The sequence below is a fragment of the Trichomycterus rosablanca genome, chromosome 5 (genome assembly GCF_030014385.1).
Source record: "Trichomycterus rosablanca isolate fTriRos1 chromosome 5, fTriRos1.hap1, whole genome shotgun sequence".
NCBI classification, from domain to species: Eukaryota; Metazoa; Chordata; class Actinopteri; order Siluriformes; family Trichomycteridae; genus Trichomycterus; species Trichomycterus rosablanca.
In genome coordinates, this window is record NC_085992.1 from 23,929,191 (window position 1) to 23,936,281 (window position 7,091).

The 7,091-nt window shown below is 49.4% G+C and overlaps 1 protein-coding gene across 1 annotated transcript in view; it reads left to right on the forward strand.

Moving 5' to 3' along the window:
* The window catches only part of mlip (muscular LMNA-interacting protein), a 118,024-nt gene extending 111,592 nt beyond the window's left edge, over positions 1–6,432 (forward strand). The window contains exon 12 of the mRNA XM_062996347.1: positions 6,095–6,432. The gene's annotated coding sequence lies outside the window, so the exon portion shown is untranslated. The remainder of the gene's footprint in view (positions 1–6,094) is intronic.
* Positions 6,433–7,091: the final 659 nt, after the last annotated feature.

Consider the following 7,091-nt stretch of genomic DNA (forward strand, 5'->3'; position numbering starts at 1 on the left):
CGGGTTTATCCGCCTGACCACCTTAAATGGACCAACGTATCTGGGTGCCAACTTGTGTGGGGCCCCTCTGACGGGGAGATTCCTCGTCGAGACGAGGACACGTTGACCCGGCCGGAAGGTGAGAGCCGGTTGCCGCCTGCGGTCAGCATTGCGCTTCATAGAGCGCTGGGTGGCCAAAAGGACCCCCCTTGCTTTGCGCCAGGCGGTGCGGCAGCGGCGGATATGAAGCTGTACCGTCGGGACCGCCACTTGCTGCTCCTGCTCTGGAAAGAGCGGAGGAGGGTACCCGAACTGAGCTTCAAACGGCGACATGCCCAAAGCCGAGTGATGCAGGGTATTGTGGGCGAACTCGGCCCACAACAACTTATCGGCCCATGCTGCCGGATTCCCTGCAGTTAGGCACCTGAGCATCTTGCTCAGGTCCTGAATCAATCTCTCCGACTGCCCATTGGACTCAGGATGGTAGCCTGAGGATAAGCTAGCCGTAGCGCCAATAAGTTGGCAAAAGGCCCGCCAACACTGGCTCACAAACTGCGGGCCCCGATCCGACACAATGTCAGAGGGGACCCCATGTGCTCTCACCACATGTTGCAGGATGATTTGAGCCGTGCCCATGGCGGATGGCAGCTTGGGCAGTGGAACAAAGATACAAGATTTGGTGAACCGGTCTACGATTACCAGCACCGCCGTGAATCCCCTGGACTTTGGCAAACCTGTCACAAAGTCCAGGGCAATATGGGACCACGGTCTAGAGGGTACTGGCAACGGGTGGAGAAGCCCGCGTGGGCGCTCTCTGGTGCTCTTATTCAAAGCGCACACAGGGCAGGCACGGACGAAGTCACGTACCTGATTCTCCATCCCCGGCCACCAAAATCTTCGGCGCAACAGAACCAGGGACTTAGTCGCGCCTGGGTGCGCCGCAAAAGGGGATGCATGGCCCCACTCAAATACCTGACGGCGAACTGTAGAGGGGACATACAGTCGGTCAGGAGGTCCCCCACCGGGGTCCGGCTCTGCCCGTTGGGCATCCCGGATGACCTTAGATATTCCCCAGGTCACTGGGGCAGCAATCTGGGTCGAAGGGAGAATGGGATCAGGTTCGGTCTCCGGTCTGGTAGGCTCCCACTGTCTCGACAGGGCATCCGGTTTACCGTTTTTGGAGCCCGGTCGATAGGACAGCGTGAAATGGAAGCGTCCAAAAAATAGAGACCACCGAGCCTGACGTGAGTTCATCCTCTTCACTTGTTGGATGAACGACAGATTTTTGTGGTCCGTCCAAACAAGGAAGGGATGTTTAGCTCCCTCGAGCCAGTGGCGCCACTCGTCCAGGGCCAGCTTGATGGCCAAAAGTTCCCTGTCTCCAACCGGGTAATTCCGCTCGGCTGGAGTCAGGCGATGCGAGAAGAAGGCACAAGGGTGTAGCTTCTTCTCTGGGCCCGCTCTTTGGGACAAAACTGCCCCAACCCCGACCTCGGAGGCATCTACTTCGACAACGAAGGGTTCCTCCGGATCGGGTAACTGCAAGACCGGTGCAGTGGTCAACAGAGACTTAAGCCTGTCAAAGGCTTGTTGGGCCAGCACCGACCATTTAAAAGGCTCCTTACCAGTAAGGGCAGTCAAGGGAGCAGCGACTGTGCTAAAGTTCTTAATGAATCGCCGGAAAAAATTTGCAAAGCCCAGAAATCTTTGCACCTGGCGAACAGAACTTGGAGTAGGCCAACTCTCCACGGATTGGATCTTAGCCGGATCCATGCGCAGGGCGCCCTGTGACACGATAAACCCCAGGAATGACACTGATGGGGCGTGGAATACGGACTTCTCTAGCTTGACGAATAAACAATGATCGCACAATAGCTGGAGAACCCGTCGGACGTGCCCTATGTGCTCGTCGATGGATCGACTAAAGATCAAAATGTCGTCTAGATATACATAGACGAAACGATCAAGGGTCTCCCGTAGGACCTCATTGATAAACCGTTGGAAGACTGCCGGTGCGTTCATCAGCCCAAAGGGCATCACTAAGTATTCATAGTGGCCAGTGGGTGTGAGGAACGCAGTCTTCCACTCGTCCCCCTGCCTGATCCGGATCAGGTTGTACGCGCTGCGTAAGTCAAGCTTGGTAAAAACAGTGGCTCGCTGAAGGGCTTCGAAAGCCGTGGCCATCAGCGGCAGCGGGTACCGATCCTTGATCGTAATGGCGTTAAGACCGCGATAGTCGACACAGGGGCGCAAACCGCCATCCTTCTTCGCTACAAAGAAGAACCCCGCCCCGGCCGGGGAGGAAGAAGGACGGATGAACCCCTGTTTAAGTGCCTCACGCACATACTCCTCCATAGCGACCTTCTCCGGACCGGAGAGTGAGAAAAGGCGCCCCCTAGGAGGAGAAGTGCCTAGCAACAAGTTGATGGCGCAGTCGAACGGTCTATGGGGGGGCAAGTCCTGCGCCCTGGACTTGCTAAAAACCTCTTGCAGGTCATGGTACACGGCTGGTACCTGGGCCAGGTCCGGGAGCTCCATCTTAGGGTCCAACGGTGCGGGAGTCGTGCCAGCCTGAAGGAGGCAAGAATCCCTGCACCGTGTTCCCCAGATGAAGATCGAACCGGTGGCCCAGTCGATCTGAGGGTTGTGCTTGGTCAACCAGGAGTAGCCCAACACCACCTGGAGGTGAGGAACACAAGTCACCATGAAGGTAATGTGTTCCTCGTGGCTGCCTAGACGCAACGTTAGAGGTTGGGTCTGGTGCGTGATGGGGCTACCCCTAACCGCCCTACCATCAACGACATAAACCGAGATGGGGGTCGGTAGTGGTTGAACCTCGATCCCCAAGCCGCGTACCAAGTTGGTGTCAATAAAATTTTCTACGGCCCCAGAGTCCACACAGACCTTTAGGTTGGTGTCCCCTGAACCCCAACGCAGCTGGGCCTGTAAGAACAAACCATGGCGAGGGATGTTTACATGGCTCACTCCCAACTCCCCGAATCGAGAGTGGCCTACTCGTTTAACCGCCTCCGAGAACGAGGAGGAGAACTCGAAGACGGAGGTACGGTCGCTCGAGTGGAACCCAGCTGCATGGGTTCAGGATCAGGAGACACCGGTCTGGACGAACCCTGAGGCCGGGAAAAAGGGGGTCGAACACTTCGCTCCCGCGTTCGTTGGCGGAGGCGAGTGTCGATGGAGGTGGCCAACAAGTAAAAGGCGCTAAGTGTGGTGGGGAGGTCACGAGTGGCCAACTCGTCCTTGATGTTCTCCCCAAGGCCCCGGTGAAAGATGGCGGTTAACGCCCCCTCGCCCCAACCGCATTCAGTGGCTAGGGTGCGGAATTCGATTACGTAATCCGCCACCGAACGGCGCCCCTGTGCAAGTTCGAGTAGCCTAGGTCCCGCTTCCCGCCCTCCGGAGGGGTGAAAAAAGGTGTCTTTGAGGGCACCTCTAAATGCACCCTCAGAAAAACACTCGGGAGCGTTCTGCTCCCAGAGCGCGGTGGCCCACTCCAAGGCTCGGCCGGTTAAAAGGGAGATGATAAAGGCCACTTTGGAGCGTTCTGTGGGGAAGCGTGACGGCTGTAACTCGAAGACCAAAGAGCACTGTAGGAGGAACCCACGGCACTTTTTGGCCTCTCCCGAAAATCGCTCGGGAGGCGGAATAGGAGTCTCGCCTCCTAAGAAATTTCCGGGGGGACCAGGAAGATGGCCATGATGGCTTGGACCGGCCTCAGCAGCCGGCACACGCAGGGTAAGATCACTTACCCGCTGTGCCAGCTCTGTGAGCGCTAGCTCATGCCGGCCCAAAGCCACCCCCTGGTGGCGCAGGATGTCAGTTACCGGGGAGGAATCTGCGGGGTCCATATTACTGGTCGCACCTTTCTGTTATGAGGCAGAAAGGACCCAAGATGCAGATTCTTAACAAAAATAAACTTTATTTATATTTGAAAAAAGTAAAGAAAGCAAAAGAAAAAAAACCAGAACAAAAAAGCAATCGGGAGAACCCCGATTGCGCCGCAGGCTTCGCAGGCAACTGAAAATAGAAAAGGCAAAATAATGAACGAATGCGAGGCGCGAACCCCGGTCGCTCCGGTGCTGGGCGTTCGCGCTAACGTCTCGCCAACTGGAGGTTGATAACAGCCCTGCCAAAAGCGCTAAAAAGGCCCTGGGGGACTGAAAATAGAAAAGGCAAAATACTGAATTAATGCGAGGCGCGAACCCCGGTCGCTCCGGTGCTGGGCGTTCGCGCTAACGTCTCGCCAACTGGAGGTTGATAACAGCCCTGCCAAAAGCGCTAAAAAGGCGCTGGGGGACTGAAAATAGAAAAGGCAAAATACTGAATTAATGCGAGGCGCGAACCCCGGTCGCTCCGGTGCTGGGCGTTCGCGCTAACGTCTCGCCAACTGGAGGTTAGAAAACCGTGAGGCACAAGCTGAAGATAAGCGTCTGGACGCGGCGTGGCGCCAGACGCTGAAATCCTGCAATTAGCAACAGGGGAGATAGCACAAAGCTATAACTCAACAGACAGCGCGAGGGCTGAGAGAAATCGCACCACTTTCCCTAGGTTGAAGGAAATCAAATGATATACCTCAGCACCGCGCTTACAATCCCGCACGGTCTAAAACACCGTCCGGGCTACCGTCTTTGCCTGAAAAATGGGGACGAGAAAACGTTCTCGCCGCCGGGCTGCACAGGCCAACACAAACAAAAGGTGCGACCCCCGCTGCTGCACACTGACGGATTAAATAGGCCAGGCGCAGCTGCAGGCAATCGCCCTAATTAGCCGCCCTCCTACTTGAGGCCTTGCTGGGTTTGGGTCTGTAACGCCTGCTTCGCCGGGAACCCGGGGTAAGTTCGCCAGCTACCGCAGGCACCCTAACAGTCAAAGCCTTTCCTGGATGCTGCTTTTGTACCAAACCATGATTACAATCACCTGTTGACAAACCCATGTTTGGAATCACATCATTATTTAGTTTTTTCATCTCATTACTAGCCCTAAATTGCCCCCGTTCCAACTTTTTTTGGAATGTGTTGCAGGCCTGAAATGTAGGAATGGAGGTATATTAACAAATGAAATGATGTTGAGAAGAAAAAACAAGTAAATGTAAGGAACTCTGCATTTTTATTTTATTTGCATTTTCCATACTGTCCCTTACTGATTTGGGGTTGTGCATATTCACCTTTCAATGCATTTTTACCAGCGTCGTACCAACTTTTTAATGCCATCAGCAAAAAATTTTTTTGGTGAAAAATCTTTTCCTCCCTAAAACTTCTTTGAGTGGTCCAAAAAGGTGGAAATCAGATGGCGCCACATCCAGACTATAAGCTCTCTCTCAGTCTCTCAGACACGACCAATTACTACTCCTCCCGTTCTCACCGTTTCTAACAAAAATATAAAAGTGCTGAGACTTTTTTGAAGATCCCTTGTATATGTGCTAGAGTAGGTTTATATTGGGGTCTTGTTATGTTTTTGTGGCAAATAATGGCCCCCTTTCATTTACTTTTCCATTATCTATCCTTTACCTTAAGTTAAATTCTTTAAGTGAGACTAACTATCCACTGATAAGTTTGTTTCTGTTCTTCTTCTCTTTTCCTTTCCCTTTTTTTGTTGTGTCTAATAAATACTACAAGACGATGTTCAGAAAGATGTGTGCCATTGAACCTACTGGAAGTTTTGATTTTATTTTTGCTTTATACATTTACTAATGGATTTGCTTTACCTTTTTTTTAATTAGTAAGAAGATATTGGGGCCATTCATTTTTTATTTATTTTTATATTTTGCTGGGCTATTGAAATTCTGCTTTTGACATGATGCAATCCTTACAGTCATGCTAAAAATCATCAAGGCTTTTTTTTTTTTACAACTAAGCTCACTCAATTAAAACATACAGTACATTGAAACATGGTTGAAATATAGTTTTAAAGCTGGTTAAAACATTTTAAAGTTAAGAATAAGGCTTCAGTATTTACTTCTTTTTCTCACTGTTTCAAAAGAGTCAATGGTCAACAATTCATCAGTAATTACTTTTTTAAATAATGCGTAACCAAAGGCTACAATGTTAAATCTGCAGTCTTTGATGACATTTTATTAATAACAAGTTCTGCTTTGCAGCTTGCTAGCAGTATGTTGACAACTGAGGTGGAGGTGGATGGAAGAGGATCTTCACGAGGGAGGAGATTGCTGTCCGATAAACCAGGAAAGTGCATATCAAACTCGACACTATGGGGCAATAGCACTCCAAAACTGAGAGACACATGTCAGATTGTTACCACTCACAAGTAAAACAGAAACTCAAAAGCATCACATTAAGTGTTCACACAAAGTGACATGAAAAGTAGGAGAAAGAATGACTTGGAAAGTTTTATAACAAAGTGACATTTAGAAAGCTCCAACAATAATGGTCGATGGTCTTAAAGAAGTATGTACTTTCTTTTTCTAGTTTTTATGCTACATCACCATTGCTGCATCATATCTTTTATGTAAAAATTACACACAGTACTTAATGTAATAATTATTTTTAAAACAACAATAAAAAGCAAGTATGTTTTTGAAGGCTGTCATATTGTAATACTTTTTCGAGTATTATTGTATAGTAAAATACAGTAGACCCTTGAGTTACGAACGGTTTACCATATGAACATTTTGGGTTACGAGAGATCTTTTTCAACTTAACGTACGAACAAATTTCGGATTACGAACCGAAATTCTCGAAGTTGACTCCAACCGTCTCTCTCTCTCTATATATATATATACAGTGAGCGAACATTCGGACAACAGACAGTGGTTTTTTTCGGTGTTTTCTTTATATTTCGTAAAATTCTATATTAAAATGGCCAAAAAGAAGCTGCAGAGAAAGCGTAGTTGTGTTGTATAATTACTCCTGCCAGTAGCTGTCACTGTGTATCAGACAGAGGGGACAGTGAGTGAGAGAGAAGAAGGAAGTCGGCTGAGTAAAGTATTTTTTTTGTGCAATTACACCTACAAAATACAACACTATTAAAATAAAGAAGGAAATAATAGATAAATATGAGAGTTATTGTTGTTTCTCGTAGATACATTTTATAAAAAAAGGAAATGTATTATGGTGTATAGTACAGCACACGTACTG